Source organism: Lacerta agilis, chromosome 2 (assembly GCF_009819535.1).
Source record: "Lacerta agilis isolate rLacAgi1 chromosome 2, rLacAgi1.pri, whole genome shotgun sequence".
Classification (NCBI taxonomy): domain Eukaryota; kingdom Metazoa; phylum Chordata; class Lepidosauria; order Squamata; family Lacertidae; genus Lacerta; species Lacerta agilis.
In genome coordinates, this window is record NC_046313.1 from 117,402,290 (window position 1) to 117,420,600 (window position 18,311).

Consider the following 18,311-nt stretch of genomic DNA (forward strand, 5'->3'; position numbering starts at 1 on the left):
TTGCTAAGCTGGCCGCCATGTGTGAGATGATGAGAGTGACCTACCGATGGCTCTGAAGCGAGATAAATAGGCCAAGTTCTATTCTGTCTGACAACCCAACTCTGTCAGAATTTGTTCCCTACTGCCCTGTTCCCACCTTAAGTCCTCCTGAGGGTCAAAAATAGGTTGGTGGTGGTGAGTTAATTCTTGGACACAAGGTCCTGATAGACTTGGTGAGGTGGTAAGTAGAAAATTAGGTACTGAGGATCAATGGCTGGTGCTTGGATGCAGGAAAAAGAAGAGGAGGGGAAGTTAGTCTCTGATATGGCTGTTGGAATTGGTAATATAATTGGGATGGAGAAATGGAACATTAGGAAAGAGAAAACAGTAAGGAGAAAATAGCTATACCCAAACACCCTAGATCACTTGTACAATGTTATATTGGAAAAGATTAGTTGCTATGTAAAAGTTTTTTTTTTAAAAAAAGGGAGAATGTTCTGAAGGATGTCAAGATAGTGAGAATTGCAATGGCTCTAGTAGTGTGTCTGGAAGGTGATGTTGAAGAAGTGGATCTTATTTGGGAAAAATTGTATCTTTCTGTTCCCTGACATTAGCAGAGTTTTATGTTAAATTGGTCTGAAATTGTGGTGATAGTATGATTGTATTGTGTATTTGTTTATATTTGTGTGTATTCCAAGTTTAGAGTGTTCTAAACTTCAGCTCTCTATATTGGACAAACAGGCCAAACCCTACGCCAAAGGATAAATGGACATAAATCTGATATCAGGAATCACAAGACAGAGAAACCAGTAGGAGAACACTTCAATCTCCCAGGACATTCTATAAAAGATCTCAAAGTAGCTGTCTTACTACAAAGAAATTTCAGAAATAGACTGGAAAGAGAAGTGGCTGAATTACAACTAATCACCAAACTTAAAACCACGGAGAAACCTGGTCTGAACAAAGACATTGGATTCTTATCTCATTATACATAACAAAGCTATCTTTAGCCATCTCACCACTTGCCTTTCCCTGCAAGACTAATTACAGCCATTAAGAGTCGTCAACAGGTTTTCCACACCTATCAGCTGATCAACCATTCCCACCACCCTTCTGAGCAATACCCCTCCCCACTCCCTCACTATATTTAAGGATCTGGTGACTTCTGTTTCAGTGTATCTGAAGAAGTGTGCATGCACACGAAAGCTCATACCAGGAACAAACTCAGTTGGTCTCTAAGGTGCTACAGGAAAGAATTTTCGATTTTGTTTTGACTATGGCAGACCAACACGGCTACCCACCTGTAACTTGTCTAACATTGGTAGAGCATTCAATCACAGTACTGGTTTCAGACATTTTGAGCTGCCAATATGTTGTGGTGGCCGGGGAGCTGTGATGTATTCCTAGTTCAAATTGCCTGCAGGTGACAAAGGCACAGGCAGGCAGGTGGAGGAGCCCCAAAATGTGCTCACCTTCTCAATCTCCATCCGCCTGCCTGCCTGCTTCCTCCCACCCCCAAGGTGAGCAAGCCCTGATATCTCTCTGGTTCCATCCCTCCATGTCCCCATCTCCACTCCCCTGGAACTCACCAGATCTCTCAGAAGTCCCTGGGAGGGAACGCTCGGAGGCTGTGAGGAGGGATGCAGGAGACAACCTGACCAGGTCAACAGTCCATCTTCCCCCTTCCATCCTCACTAGCTTTGCAGGATCCATCTGTTTCGTCCTTCCTGAGGAGTCGAGAAGCCGCAACAAGCTGCAGGGTCCTGGGAGAGAGGAAGGAGCAAAGGGAGCCTCAGAGGCCCTGCAGGGATTCTCCTGCCCTAGATATTCTCCTGCCCCTGGAGAAGCACAAATGGGGCAGCCCCTTCCCAATAGAAACCCCATTTCTAAACATTTCCAGTGATTCCAATTTCATCTGTTTGAGCCTCACTCTTCGTAAGGCTGGCATGGTATGCACAGTAGTGACCTGAGAGTAGACTCCATTGAACTCAGTGGGCCTATGGACAGAACTTGGTGGAAAAACCAGTCACCATTCTGTCCCCAAGCCTGAAAACTGCAACCCCAGAGCATGGGCAGAAAATAGCCAAGTAGCTATTACATGTAGGTGCCCCCACGTTTCAATGCAAGAGATGACTTAGCAGTTGAGCTGGCTGGGCCCAAAACCTCTTTCTGCTCATCATGATATCTGCTGAGAGACCCTATAAGGTTGGTAATAGTATCTGGCTCCTGCTGTTTCTTAGCCCCCTACTCATTTTCCTTATTCATGTAAAATTGAGTGATTTTTTGCTTGTGCTTTCTTTAGAGAAGCTCTCTTTGCAGAAGGGCACGTGGCACTCGGGGAGACACCAGAAATTTTGCAACCACTCCAGGTCAACACCATCCTTCCCCTTAATTCCTTATCCTGTTTCCTTATACCATTTGTAGCAATTAAAGCTTTTCTAACTTTTCTAGTGCTGTGGGTTAAACCACAGAGCCTAGGGCTTGCTGATCAGAAGGTCGGTGGTTTGAAACCCCGCCAACGGGGTGAGCTCCCATTGCTCGGTCCCTGCTCCTTTCAAACTAGTAGTGCGAAAGCATGTCAAATACAAGTAGATAAATAGGTACCACTCCAGCTGGGTGTCCATCAGTATGCGGATGATACCCAGCTCTACCTCTCTTTTAAATCAGAACCAGTGAAGGCGGTGAAGGTCCTGTGTGAGTGTCTGGAGGCGGTTGGAGGATGGATGACAGTTAACGGATTGAGGTTGAATCCTGACAAGACACAAGTACGGTTATTCGGGAACAGGGAGAGGGCTGGTGTGGAGGACTCCCTGGTCCTGAATGGGGTAACTGTGCCCCTGAAGGACCAGGTGCGCAGCCTGGGCGTCATTTGGGACTCACAGCTGTCCATGGAGGCACAGGTCAATTCCATATCCAGGGCAGCTGTCTACCAGCTCCATCTGGTACGCAGGCTAAGACCCTACCTGCCCACGGTCTGTCTTGCCAGAGTGGTGCATGCTCTAGTTATCTCTCGCTTGGATTACTGCAATGCGCTCTATGTGGGGCTACCTTTGAAGGTGACCCGGAAACTAGAACTAATCCAGAATGCGGCAGCTAGACTGGTGACAGGGAGTGGCCGCTGAGACCATATAACACCGGTCCTGAACGACCTACATTGGCTCCCAGTACGTTTCCGAGCACAATTCAAAGTGCTGGTGTTGACCCTTAAAGCCCTTAACGGCCTCGGCCCAGTATACCCGAAGGAGCGTCTCCACCCCCATTGTTCACCCCGGACACTGAGGTCCAGAGCCGAGGGTCTTCTGGCGGTTCCCTCCCTGCAAGAAGAGAAGTTACAGGGAAGGAAGCTGAGGGCCTTCTCGGTGGTGGCGCCCTCCCTGTGGAACACCGTCCCATCAGATGTCAAGGAAATAAAGAACCACAAAACTTTTAGGAGACATCTGAAGGCATTCAGATGGGTGGCAGGTAAATATTATTATTATTATTATTATTATTATTATTATTATTATTATTATTATTATTATCATTACTATTCACACAGGATGCTGAAGGTGGTGGCAGCTTCACCCCAGTGCCTTGCCAGGGCAGGAGGGGCATGGGTCTTCCTAAAAATATTTAGCTGAGCAAGACTGGATGCACTCTGTGCACTTGCTCAGTTGGGAGGGGGCAGGTGTTTATCTGCTGATCCATCACAAGGTTGGAAACCAGATCTCACCCGGCCCTAGTGACTCCTCCCAAGAATCCTGGGAACCAGAATTGGTTCAGGGCGCTGAGAGTTGCAAGGAGACACCTTCAGTCCTGCTGCCCAAAGACTGCAATTCTCAGAGTGGTCAGCAATCCACACTTCTTGCCAGGGAACGCTGGGAATTGCAGTGGATGGGTAGATGGTGGGAGAGGGTCTCCCATCCAGTCTCCACACTTGGGGGGGGGGCTGTATCTCCACAGGGCTTCTCCTTCCTCGGATCCCTTGGATGCTTACCTCTGTTATGAAATGCGACTTTCCCCCTAAATCTGAAGGGGGCTTATTTGCATGCCCTGTTTCTGCTGCCCCAAAGACCCCTCCCCAAAAAGGAAGGCAGCATCTCGATCCAAAGGAAGAACAAGAGTTGCAGACCTGCTGGACACTCAGCCCCTCCCTGGCTTGGCAGAGAGGAATTGGGGGCAGGACCCTCTGCTCCCTGACTTGGGGGTCTTCCCCCCCCCCATTGCATGAGCTGAACCGGGGGGGGGGGCTTGACTCCTCCCTTGCAGCCCTGGGACCCCCTCCTCCCAGTTGCACCCTAAGGGGGAAGAGAGAAGAGACTCACCAGATTCCAGGAGGGGCACCGAGGAAGTTTGTGCAAAGCAGAGAGAAGAAAGCAGCTTCCTCTTTACTTGCAGGAAGGGCTTCTGCTCTGGAGGACCTTGCCCCCCCCACGCCCTCCCTCGCCCTCCACTTCCTGTCCTCTCTAGCAATCCAGCTCTGCTCCTTTTAACCCTTGGCAAGCCGAGGGCAGGAGACCGCCCCACCCTCTCCCTGCCTGCCGTCTTCCTGCTTCTGCGCCTGTGCCTTACCGGGAAATTGGAAGCCGGTAGGAGGCAAAGACTAGGAGGCAAAGACAAAGAGCCTCCGCTGCACATTCCCAAATTTCGCAATTCACTGATAAATGTATCTTATGGACTGACTCAATGGGAAAACTTGAGAAATTCATAAGAAATCACATTCGTTGTAGCAATCTTCTCAGTTCCAATGGCATGTGGGACCCAATGGCATGTGGCACCTCATAAGGGTTGAGGTGAGTGAGCCCATCATAATCCCCTGAATCATAGAATCATAGAGTTGGAAGAGACCCCAAGGGCCATCCAGTCCAACCCCCGCCAAGCAGGAAGCACCATCAAAGCATTCCTGACAGATGGCTGTCAAGCCTCTGCTTAAAGACCTCCAAAGAAGGAGACTCCACCACACTCCTTGGCAGCAAATTCCACTGTCGAAAAGCTCTCACTGTCAGGAAGTTCTTCCTAAGTTCTTCCTGAGGTGTCTTCTTCTTCTTCTTTGGCGAGTCAGATCGTCTTCCATAAACACGGTTTTAACAGTGAGTCCGTAAGTGACTGTGGAGGGCAATTCTGGATCCACATGTCCTTCCACAGTGGGGACATTGGTTTCCAGGACGGAGTTGATCACGGTGTGGATTTGCCAAGCGTGCCTTCCTCTTAGTATGTTGCGTCCTGAGTTTGAGTGTCTTCAAAGCCCGTGACACCTTTGGTAAAGGCTGTTGTCCAACTAGAGCGCTCGCAGTACAGTCGTGGCTGCAGGGCCTTCCCAAGGTGATATCCTGCCCCAAGCATGTCAGACAGATAACCATCTCAAAACAAAATAAAAATAAAAAATAGGAATAAAAAATTCCTACCAGTAGCACCTTAGAGACCAACTAAGTTTGTTCTTGGTATGAGCTTTCGTGTGCGTGTACACTTCTTCAGATACCTCGTGCATGCACACGAAAGCTCATACCAAGAACAAACTTAGTTGGTCTCTAAGGTGCTACTGGTAGGAATTTTTTATTTTGTTTCGACTATGGCAGACTGCAGCACATAGGCTAGGTCTGGTTCATAGGCAGTGGTTTTTATTCGCAAAATGTCACGCAGGTGAGAGTCACTTAGTCTTGTCCTCACGCGGTTCTTGTTAAAGTTCATAGCAGAGATTGTCTTCTCACACAAATGTTGAGCCACAAAAGCGATGCATGCCTGCTCAAAAAAATATTTATGCACAGTTTTTACACTTTATGCCTGTTCATTCACACATGCACAGGTGTATGTGCTCAGTCTGTTCTGTGTGCGCATGCATCTTAGATAGAAATATACGCCGTTGGAATGCAGTGAATCTCCTGACGCTGCAGGCATTGTGATCTCCGGCACAGTTAGAATTGGATGTGGACAGTGATGTGTGTACAACTTGTCGTGAGGCTGGTCCTAAAATTAACTTCTGGAGCACAACAAAGTCTTGGCACTCTACTTGAGTCATGCAGGTGTCCTTGTGTACAACGGTGCTTGCTCTTTGATGAGTATGCCTGGTATTAAAATGGAAAGAATCCCTAAATGTGTAAATGTGATATTGGTGTGATACTTGGGAGCTTAATCCTATTTAATTTTTGTTAGCTTTCAATGCATAGGGCAAGAAGATTAGTGAGATGTCTGCTGCCTCATCTTAAACTGAGATCCAAGTCTGATTATTTTTAAGCACCTCATTCAATAATACAGAACCCTGATAATAAAAAGGGAAAGAATAAATTGTTCTATTGTGGTGATGATGAGTATTCTCCTCAATGCCTATCTATATATATAAAAATGTTTCCATTGCGTGCACGCGCAACACCACCTTGCAAAGAAGTGTGCATGCACACGAAAGCGCATACCAAGAACAAACTCAGTTGGTCTCTAAGGTGCTACTGGAAAGAATTTTTTATTTTGTTTCGACTATGGCAGACCAACACGGCTACCCACCTGTAACCACCTTGCTCCGTAACTGCTGCACCAAACAGCATCAAATTAGGACAAAGCGTAACATGACCATTGAGGAAGGATCTAGCATAATAAATTTTTTAAAAAACCACACCTGTCATGCCTAAAATATAGAATAAAGGCAAAAAAAAAATTGGCGCGCACACTACGTGTCACCAGCAACAGAACTGAAGACTCCAACAGCATCCAATAGAAAGGCGGATTGCCTGTTGACGTCATCAGACCTGCGCCAAAAAGAAAACCCCGTCCACCATTTTATAACTGCCATCTGTAAGCACCCAAGGACTTTCTGACACAAACTGCTTAGTGGAAATGTGGGGAAAAGACGGAGCAGGAGGCAGGGCAGTTGCGGAAGAGAGGGGGGAGGAAAAAAATGCGGGAGCGAAATAAGCCCAAGGCTGCCTGAGAGGTCGCAGGGAGTAAGACCGGCTCTGAGGGGATTTTGTCACTGGGGTGCGTAATTTTGGGACTGGGGTGGGGGAGAATGCTCTTTTTAATGGTGTAGAGCAGTGTTTTTCAACCACTGTTCCGTGGCACACTAGTGTGCCGCGAGATGTTGCCTGGTGTGCCGTGGGAAAAATTCCAGCCAGAATATCAGCTTTGTGTTCAGCCAAACAGGCCCTGGTTGCGCACTGAATAAAGTATTTTATAATTTTTCATATTTCTGTTTACTTACTATTTCATAATAAAGTAATTATAAAATACTTTCTTTGTGTTTATTTGATTCCTATTCAAGAGAATTACTTTATATATAGTCAATATAGGCACAGAGTTAAAAAAATTTAACATTTTCTAATGGTGGTGTGCCTCGTGATTTTTTTCATGAAACAAGTGTGCCTTTGCCCAAAAAAGGTTGAAAAACACTGGTGTAGAGCATGGGGCCAGTTAACTGTGAGGAGGGGGGTGTTTGTGTGTGGGGGGTGCGCTTTTACAGTAAAAAAAACCAGAGCAGGGCCCGCAGTAGGCCTCCATAAAGTGGCCAGTGCCCTCACCTAAAATGGCCGCCGCAACTTCGCATGATGAACACGCACAGTCCCAAGTGATCAATACCACCGGCCCGGCCCCTTGCTGACCCCTACTCTACAGGGACAGGGAAGAACGAAAACAGGAGCTTCCAGAATACTTTCGGGGTCAGAATTTAAAAAAGCAAAAAAAAAAAAAAAAAAAAAAAACCCACCACTGGCCGGGCAGCTAGTATCCTATATTATTATGTCAGACATTTTTAATGATAGACTTTTCAGCTAAGCAAGCACAACACATTTTCTTTTTAAAAGATGTGGGGGAAGAGAATTCCTGAGCTGCCTATTATTGTTTGAAACTACAGTTCCCTTTCTCTGATCCTTTATTTACGGTAAAAACATGCAAGTTCCCCTCTCCCAACACTGCCTGTTATCAAGTGTAACACACCAGCTACACTGTTCACTCTGCTGTGTGTATGGTCTCTTTCTCCATTGATTTTTTCTCTCCTGAATTAGGCCTGTCAGGTGTGTCAGAATGATAAGTCTGCTATAAAAATCAATTCTGTGTGGCGTTTTAGGGGTGAAACTTAATTTTTGCAAATTTCTTCAGTGAGGGGGGTATTACAAATATCAATATGGTTCCAGTATCAAAGTAGTCTGGATCTTTACTTTAGATTATTACCTGAAGCAGATGTGGTGCAGAAAATGGATGCAGAGATCAGTTCTGACTAGAGATGTGAAGGCCCGGGGAAAAACCGGAAAAATTTGGAAAAAAACATTTTTTCCCCCTGAAGCCTTTTTCGTTTTTTTCTGAAAAATTGGAAAATTTGAAAAACTAAAAAAAATAGATTATGGAATGTTTTATTTTAACATGATGAATAAAATATTTTAAGATAAGGGGTTGAAATATTTTATAAACCATTTCTAAAAAAAATAATAATGTATGGTATATCAGATTATTCTAATTTCTGTGAGGACAAGCAAATCCCAGGTTACAAACTGAACTCTCCAATGCAAGAACAAGATACATTTCTTCCTTTAGGAGGTGCTGTTGTCACCAGAAAAGAAAAAGGTTTCAGTTTTGTTTTTGCATATGTGTGGTATGCATTGGTTCTGGTCCTCTTCACTAGGCCTCAAAGCACGGGAAGAAAATATAGAGCAACAAAAAGGGCCTGAAAGTATATACTTAATTACAGCTCAGAAAATGATTCTGATTTAATTTCATGCCCATTCATTGAAACTTAGTCCCACTTCCTTCTTCAGTTCTTTTTATGAGAATGTTTTTTAAATACTGTAGAGAGGAAATATGAATAATTGTTACTTCTGGATTTTTAAAAATTGTTTTGTGGTTTTGTTTTGTTTTTTGTTCCGCATAAACTAGTAAACAGTTCAGGAGATTGTTGCTCCATTTGTTACAAATACAAATATATTTTTTTTTTAAAAAGTAAATTTTGTTTGTAATACCGGGTAATTATTTGGATACACTATATTTTTAATATGCCAGTTGTGATAATTTTATGCCCATTAAAATTGTCCATAGTTATATTTTATGTTTCTAAAGTAACAGAGTGACTTTCAATCTGGAAAAGAAAAAAAAAGTGCTAATGTAGCATTTTTTTCAATTCCCCCCGAAAATTTCTGTTTCCCCCCCGAAAAAAATCAGAAAAAAACCGGGGGTTTTTTCCGAGCTTCAAAATTTCCGGAAATTTTACATCTCTAGTTCTGACTGACGGAAGCTTTGCCTACAATCTAGAAGTCAGTCATAGTCTGGAGGGCAGAGATTTTTCTAAGGAAAAGAAGACACTCCCAAACCCAGTGAAGGGTGGGGCGTGGAGAGCCCTTTGGTCTATTACTTAAAGTACTGGTACCCCAGGAGCAGGATTGTTAAAGCGGGTGGATAACTGAAAGAAAGTATCATCCTATAAAGGAACCAAACCTTAACATAAAAACGACTGAGAATGAATTAAAGTGAAACCACGCTGTATTCCTAAAGTAACCTGAGTTGAATCCATTTCTGTTATTTACTATCGTGCCTTAAATAGATCTTTATTGTTTATTTAAAGAAAACCTGTCTGAGGCTCCGACTTACTAGTTACCCCCCTCACAAAGATCCCCCCCCCGCAGGATACTCTGGGCTAGAAGTTTAAGGGGAAAGGGAAAGAAACCTTCGAGTAAAGGGTTGTTCAGTGAGGTGGGGGCAATTTATCTGAGTGAGAGCGGGCCAAACAGCAGGAACACATGGCACCAATCCTGGCCCGGCTGCATTAGTTTCCGGGCTGGTTTTGACCTATAAAGACACTGTACTGGGAGAGCCAGTGTGGTGTAGTGGTTAAGAGTGGTAGACTTGTAATCTGGTGAACCGGGTTCACATCCCCACTCCTCCACATGCAGCTGCTGGGTGACCTTGGGCTAGTCACACTTCTTTGAAGTCTCTCAGCCCCACTCACCTCACAGAGTGTTTGTTGTGGGGGAGGAAGGGAAAGGAGAATGTGAGCCGCTTCGAGACTCCTTCGGGTAGTGATAAAGCAGGATATCAAAATCCAAACTCTTCTTCTCTTCTTTAAGACCACAACACCTCAAGAGCAGCCTCCCCCATATGGGAGGTATAGCTGGTGCCATATTTCCTTTTTACTTTGGCTTTAAGGCAGGCATCCCCAAACTCCGGCCCTCCAGACGTTTTGGACTACAATTCCCATCATCCCTGACCACTGGTCCTGATAGCTAGGGATCATGGTCCCCACCTTTTATTCTATCCACCATTCCATGAGCTCATGGGGATGCTGTGTTTGATTTCAGGCAAGAAATTAGGGTTTTCTTGGCAGGAAGGTACATGGCATTTCCATGTGCTGTCCTGGGTCGTGCTGACCACATGACCCGGAAGCTGTCTGCGGACAAACGGCGGCTCCCTTGAGCGTTGCAACCCCAGAGTCGTCTGCGACTGGACCTAATGGTCAGGGATACCTTTACCTTACTACATATTCTATTCCCCCCCCCCTTCTTGTTTTCCCAGTTTTATATCAATTTTTTGTTAATTGCTCTTTCATTATTCCATTGGCCTGCCCATATTGCATCAGTTCAGGATCTATGAGCTTGCCTGTTGATTTTATTGCATTGCATAAATAAAGTTCAACAACTTTGACCTGAACCCCCCAAAAGGGGGTAGATCACTGCCAGTTTTTTTAACTCTGTGAGTAGACCGCAGTCTCTTGGGAGTTGGCCACCCCTGGCATAGAGTGTGCAAGTATAGCTCAGGTGACCCAAAATAATCAAAGAGATGGAACAATTCCCCTGTGTGGAAGGTTTGCAGCTTTGGGGGGGGGCTTTTTAATTCAAAGCAGGGCAGTCCAACCCCTCACACCAAATAGGCCGCAAGAATACCTTGACACGGGACCCAGGGGCCACTCACCAAATTAGAATTAGCGATGTGTGTTTATACTCCCCCCCCCCTCCATATCAGCACAGAGAATATTTAGGGTTCAGGGAAGACTTGCAGCCTCGTCGTTTTATTTAGCATGTTTCTTTACTTAAGCAAACACAATTCAAGATTACAAAGGAGAAAAATGTACGTTTCCCAAACTCATACAGAAAATGCCACCTAGCAAATCAGCACAAAAGAAAACAAATAATTCCCTAGGCGCAGGCCTGATTCTATCAACAAGAGAAGACTGAGTTGGTGCCCCCAAAGGTGGCAACATCTATACCCCGTCTCCCCTCTGAAGAGGAAATTTTTACAATACACATTCAAAATGATTGGTCATCTTCACAATTGCCAGAGGAAAATATCTCTTTTAGACGAAAGGAAAGCTATCCGATTTGTAGGAGATCTGTACACAGGGGGGAAAAGCAATCGTTCTAATATGAAGGCTACACATACAGCTGTTTTCATCGAAACATCCTTTACTTTGATATTTGATGTGCTTAGACTAAAAGCTGGCACTCAGTAGATCTGGATTTCTACCAGGTCACATAGTTCCTTTTCAGTCTAGACAGAGATTAATTGGCACATCGGTCCTTTAATTTGCCGAGCAGTTTGTTATAAAGATTTTATTGTTGACAGCAGAGAGACGCTTTGAGACTTGGCTTGTGTTGGGAAAGGCCAGGGGGTTGGAACGCACTGCTTGGCACTTCCGTCAAGGGAGCTCCTGGGTTCTTCACCAGCTCTCTGAACTGAATTACGCTGGAGAAAATGGGGTATTCTGGTTAGGTGGTCCAGGCTTGCTCCTTTTTCTTTGTGGAAGTGGAAGAACACAGGACATCCACAACAGCACAACAAACCACTGGCGGGTATAGGTGTTTGTGGGTGTTTAAATGGCCCTTTTGTGATTCGGAAAGATATGAATGATTTGACGCCATATCAGCAGATAAGTATAGTGATACGACTGCCCTGTAAACAAATAAGAATGAATGCCCAATGACACTAGATTTAGTCTAACCGCCATGCTTCAACTGCGGATGAATGCGGAATAATCGGAATAAGCAAGACATCTGGAAGAGACCATAGGCTTAATAAGGCCTGGACAGAAGCTTTAACCACAGAGTGATCAATTCTGCTGTCTCTCTCTTTATATGATAGATAGTAAGGGCCTCATTGTGATGGGACATCCATAACGGTCAAGCCCATCATGGAAAAAAACTGGGCTCCCCCACCCGTTTATTACAATTTTTCAATAATACATATAACAAAAATATTAGTACGCATTGCTTATTCCATAAATTTCTGTAATAAACAAAATGAGACAAAAACAAAGGCGGGGGAGAGGAAAGAGCAAGACATTGGACTAGATGACCCTGGGGGGGGCCCTTCCAACACTACAATTCTCTGATTCCAGGGAGAGTGGAACTTTCAATCCGTGGGTCAACACATTTCATTCTAATTCAAGTTGTTGCAAATTCCATGCTATTTCATATGGCTGATCCACTGTATGGGTTCTTTGATGTGAAGTAAGTTTACAGCTTGTACTGAAACTCTTTCCACACTCAGCGCATGTACAGGGTTTCTCTCCCGTGTTGTTTTTCTGATGTAAAGTAAGACTCCTACGAGAATTAAAACTCTTTCCACACTCCAGACATTTGTATGGTTTCTCCCCTGTGTGGATTTTTTCATGCGAACTGAAGTTTGCCTTTCGAGTGAAGCTCTTTCCACACTCCAAACACGTGTGTGGTTTTTCTTCTGTGTGGATTCTTTGATGTTTAGCAAGTGCTCCATTGTCCATGAAACCCTTTCCACACTCCAGACATTTGTGCGGCTTCTCCCGTTTATGGATTCTCTGATGTGAAGTAAGGTGCCCAGTTTGACTGAAGCGCTTTCCACACTCCATGCACTGATATGGTTTCTCTCCTGTGTGTGTTCTTTGATGTGAAGTTAAGCGTCCATTTTGACTGAAGCTCTTTCCACATTCGTGACATTCGTATGGTTTCTCCCCTGTGTGGGTTCTCTGATGTAAACGAAGGTGTCCACTCTGACTGAATCTCTTTCCACACTCTTTGCATTCGTATGGTTTCTCCCCTGTGTGGGTTCTCTGGTGCGAAGTTAGGAGGCCACTCTGACTGAACCTCTTTCCACATTCACGGCATTCGTATGGTTTCTCCCCTGTGTGAGTTCTCTGATGCAAAGTAAGGTGTCCACTCTGACTGAACCTCCTTCCGCACACTGTGCATATATAGGGTTTTTCTCCAGTGTGGGTTCTTTCATGTGAAATAAGGTTTCCAATGTAACTGAAGCTCTTTCCACACTGCATGCATTCATACGGCTTCTCCCCCGTGTGGGTTCTTTGATGTAAACTTAGGTGTCCACTCTGACTGAAGCTCTTTCCACACTCCGTGCATGTATACGGTTTGTCTCCCGTGTGGGTTCTTTCATGTGTACTAAGGTTTCCCATGAAACTGAAACTCTTTCCACACTGCATGCATTCATGCGACTTCTCTCCTTTGTGGGTTCCTTCATGTGTAGTAAGGCTTCTGCTATGAGCAAAACTCCACATGTATTTATATGGTTTCATCCCTGTGCTGGCTATTTGATGTTCAATATGTGCTCCCTTAGCAATCTCTTCCTGCACTCCTTGCATTTATACGGCTTCTCCCCCGATGGGGGCTCCGCAATATTTATTTAAATTTGGTTTATTTTGTAATATTCCCCCTCTCCACCCCAGGACTCTTTCCCTTGCTTATTGTCCCTTTGTCATATTCCACTGGGAAGGATTTCTCTCACTGTATCTCTCTCTGGTTTCCTTTGTGCCTCAAAGATATCCTTGGATTTCTAGATGTCTGTTTTCTTCCTTCTTCTGCTGACACCACTTATGATTTCCTATAATTTTATTTGTCCTGCTTTTGACCTGTTTGGGGAAATAAGAAATGAACATGAAAACCTGTTAGGTGTTCAAGCCTGCTACTCTTTATTTATCATCTCCAGAGTTCTCTCTCTTCCTCTTTCTATGCCCTGCTGAATAAATTGATCATGCTACTGTATGAAGACAATAACATAAATTCCTTTCTGGTCCCTCTTGATACCTCTCATTATCTCCCAAGCACACCTCTCCCTTTCACATGTGTGGGTTTATGAGGAATTTTTTATCGGGAGGAGGGTAAAGGAGTAAAACTCTGAAAGGGTAGAACAGACTAACTTCTTAGGAGAAAAGAGAAGACTGTTATCTAAATTTCAGTGTTTTTAGCTGGGAATGTGGAGACTGTGTTTCATTCTGGGGGCATCAAATTTGACTTTCACAAGTGCCACCTGTGGGCATCAGATTAGCGAGCCCTGAATTAGGTATACACACAGCCTCTGTGGTGAGCCAGTGTGGTGTAGTGGTTAAGAGTGGTAGACTCGTACTCTGGTGAACAGGGTTCGCGTCTCTGCGCCTCCACACGCAGCTGATGGGTCACCTTGGGCTAGCCACACTTCTTTGAAGTCTCTCAGCCCCACTCACCTCACAGAGTTTGTTGTGGGGTGGGGAGGGAAAAGAGAATGTTAGCCACTTTGAGACTCCTTAGGGTAGTGATAAAGTGGGATATCAAATCCAAACTCTTCTTCTTCTTCTTCTCTTTAGATCACCTGACATTTTTAGTTTAGGACTGCTCTTCTATGTTTTTAAGGTGCTCCCTGCTTTTGTTTTAGAGCTGTTTTATGTTCTCAGTTGCCTCTCTTACCCAGTAAGAGAGTAGATAAATTGAAGTTAAAAATGCATACCTACAAATAAATAATCTCGTAATATATCTTATGGCCTTGTGCGTCCTGTGCAAACATCTCCCCCCCCCCCGCCCCAAAGCAGGAGATGAGCTCAGATTTCCTGAGGAAGCAAAAGCATAACTGCTATTCATGACATTCACGAGACCACATAACACCGGTCCTAAAAAGACCTACATTGGCTCCCAGTACGTTTCCGAGCACAATTCGAAGTGTTGGTGCTGACCTTGAAAGCCCTAAGTGGCCTCGTGTGGTGTAGTGGTTAAGAGTGGTAGACTCGTAATCTGGTGAACTGGGTTCACGTCTCCGCTCCTCCACATGCAGCTGCTGGGTGACCTTGGCCTAGTCACACTTCTCTGAAGTCTCTCAGCCCCACTCACCTCACAGAGTCTTTGTTGTGGAGGAGGAAGGGAAAGGAGAATGTTAGCCGCTTTGAGACCCCTTCGGGTAGTGATGATGATGATGATGATAATAATAATAATAATAATAATAATAATAATAATAATAATATTTTATTTATACCCCGCCCTTCCCCGCCAAACCGGGCTCAGGGCGGCTAACACCAACAAAATCACAACAAAAACATAAAACAATTAATTAAAATACACAGATTAAAATACAATTTAAAATTAAATCTAAACTGCAGCCTCATTTTTAAGTAGCCCACCAATCACACCAAAAGAACGAAACATCAAAGCAGGATATCAAAACCGAACTCTTCTCTTCTTCTTCTCCTCCTCAGCCCAGTATATTTGAAGGAGCGTCTCCACCCCCATCCCTCAGCCCAGACACTGAGATCTAGCTCCAAGGGCCTTCTGGTGGTTCCCTCCCTACGAGAAGTGAGGTTACAGGGAACCAGGCACAGGGCATTCTCAGTAGTGGTGCCCACCCTGTGGAATGCCCTCCCGTCAGATGTCAAGGAAATAAACAACTATCCGACTTTTAGAAGACATCTGAAGGCAGCCCTGTACAGGGAAGTTTTAAATGTTCGATGTTTTATTACACTTTTATATTTGTCGGAAGCCACCCAGAGTGGCTTGGGAAACCCAGCCAGATGGGTGGCGTAGAAATAATAATAATAATAATAATAATAATAATAATAATAATAATGGCTCCAGCAGAAATCCCAGCCACACTCACGCCAATGTTGCAGGTTCAATCCCCATACGGGATAGCTACACGTTCCTGCATTGTAGGGGGTCAGACTACATGATCCTCGGGGTCTCTTCCAACTCTACGTTTCTACGATTCTAATTCAAAGGATAACAAGTGTTGGGTTTCTGTGTGTGGGGCTCTATGTGGGGCTGCCTTGGGAAAGTGCTCAGAAACTTCAGCTGGTTCAAATGAACTGCAGTCAGATTAAAATAAAATAAAAATTCTTTCCAGTAGCACCTTAGAGACCAACTAAGTTTGTTCTTGGTATGATCTTTCGTGTGCATGCACACGAAAGCTCATACCAAGACAAACTTAGTTGGTCTCTAAAGTGCTCTAAGGTGCTACCGGAAAGAATTTTTTTTATTTTGTTTTGACTATGGCAGACCAACACGGCTACCCACCTGTAACTGCAGTCAGATTGTTAACCAGGGCTGGTTATGTGGAGCATTAGACACCCTTGTTGCAACAACTCCACCGGCTAGCCGTCTGCCTCCAGGCACAATTCAAAGCAAGCTATGTTAAAGACTGTATTCTCTCCTGAGAACCTACCTGGGTTTTGAGATCTGCAGTGGAGGCCCTTTTTCTCTGTCCCGCTACCCTCCCAGGCACATTGGGTGGGGACACGGGAGAGGGCCTTCTTGGTGGCTGCTCCCCCACTTTACAATTGCCTCCCTAGAGAAGCCAGAGAAGCTCGCTCCTTGGTGTCTTTCCGCCGGCAGGCCAAGACTTTCTTGTCCCAACGGGCTTTTGGAAACTGACTGCTTTTCGCTGTTCTTATTTTATCCGTAAGCCGCCTTGAGTCTCTGTCGGGAGAAAAAGTGGAGTACAAATAAACATAACGACAACAACCTGGTAAGGTGGGCTGGTCTGAGAGAGGTTTAGCTGCCCCAACCCCAACCTCAACCCTAAACCAACCCGAGCTGTCATACGGGCCCCACCTTACAAAACTCTTGTGAGACTGTACCTTGAACCCTCAGCCAATAGTTTCTACTTTCTGTGGGAACGTTTATATAATATAGTTGCAGAGTTAAACGTTCTTTATTTAAACCTGCACAGCGGCAAACGGCTGCTGACTCGTTTGAGTCTTTCGTCCTTTTCTTGATTGTCTTTTTCCCCCAAATCATATTTATTAAAGTTTCCAATACAACAAAATCATATGAAACATTCCAAATTACATTCCAAATTATTTCTCCAATTAGCATTAAAACAAGAAAGGTTCCAAATCAACCGAATTATTATTTTAAATTTTATTTAAGGCTTCCCATGCTTCAAATTCCAGGTTTTTTATCTTGATCATCAATTCCTTTATCCCCTCAAAATAAAGATCCACATGAATCTGATTAATAACCAAAGTAAAGGATGTCATATAGAGGAGGGAGAAAGGTTGTTTTTTGCTGCTCCAGAGAAGTGGACACGGGGCAATGGATTCAAACTACAAGAAAGAAGATTCCACCTAAACATTAGGAAGAACTTCCTGACAGTAAGAGCTGTTTGACGGTGGAATTTGCTGCCAAGGAGTGTGGTGGAGTCTCCTTCTTTGGAGGTCTTTAAGCGGAGGCTTGACAGCCATCTGTCAGGAATGCTTTGATGGTGTTTCCTGCTTGGCAGGGGCTTGGACTGGATGGCCCTTGTGGTCTCTTCCAACTCTAGGATTCTATGATTCTAAAGTAATTTACTGACAGATTCATTCATGTACATATTTAGGTTACAGAACAAAAGATATAAACTATATAAACTATATTAGTGAGTCTCTCAACACATCTTTAAGCAGCAGCAGCCTAACCGACCAACAGACCAAAACTAACTAACACAATGTGGCAGTTGGTCCTCCCTTAGAATGTTGGACTTGACTGAAATCATCCCACACTTTCTACCTTCGCTGTAGACCCAAAGATTCCGGACTCGTAGTTTTAGTTTTGAATTATGGTGCTGGAGGAGACTCTTGAGAGTCCCATGGACTGCAAGAAGATCAAACCTATCCATTCTCAAAGAAATCAGCCCTGAGTGCTCACTAGGACAGATCCTGAAGTTGAGGCTCCAGTACTTTGGCCACCTCATGAGAAGAGAAGACTCCCTGGAAAAGACCCTGATGTTGGGAAAAATGGAGGGCACAAGGAGAAGGGGACGACAGAGGATGAGATGGTTGGACAGTGTTCTCGAAGCGACTAGCATGAGTTTGGCCAAACTGCGAGAGGCAGTGAAGAATAGGGGTGCCTGGCGTGCTCTGGTCCATGGGGTCACGAAGAGTTGGACACGACTGAACGACTGAACCACAACAAAGTTTTAGGCATGCCTCCCGAGGCATGTAAAAGTCGGCATGTCTTTTTCATCTGCAATTCTGCTGACAATTTACCAGGATGCAAATTTCATTTAAGAAGTAGTGGGGACTGCTCTCTCTCTGTGTGTGTGTGTGTATTTCTGTCAACGGTGTCTCAGAATTTTTTTTTACACATCACTTAGGAAGACAGGCGAACTAATGCCAGTGTCCTGGAAGAAGCAAATATCACCAGTGTTGAAGCAATGATTCTTCAACATCAACTTTGTTG

The 18,311-nt window shown here is 44.6% G+C and overlaps 1 pseudogene; it reads right to left on the reverse strand.

Moving 5' to 3' along the window:
* The window catches only part of LOC117042578, a 45,410-nt pseudogene that overhangs the window by 24,480 nt on the left and 2,619 nt on the right, over positions 1-18,311 (reverse strand).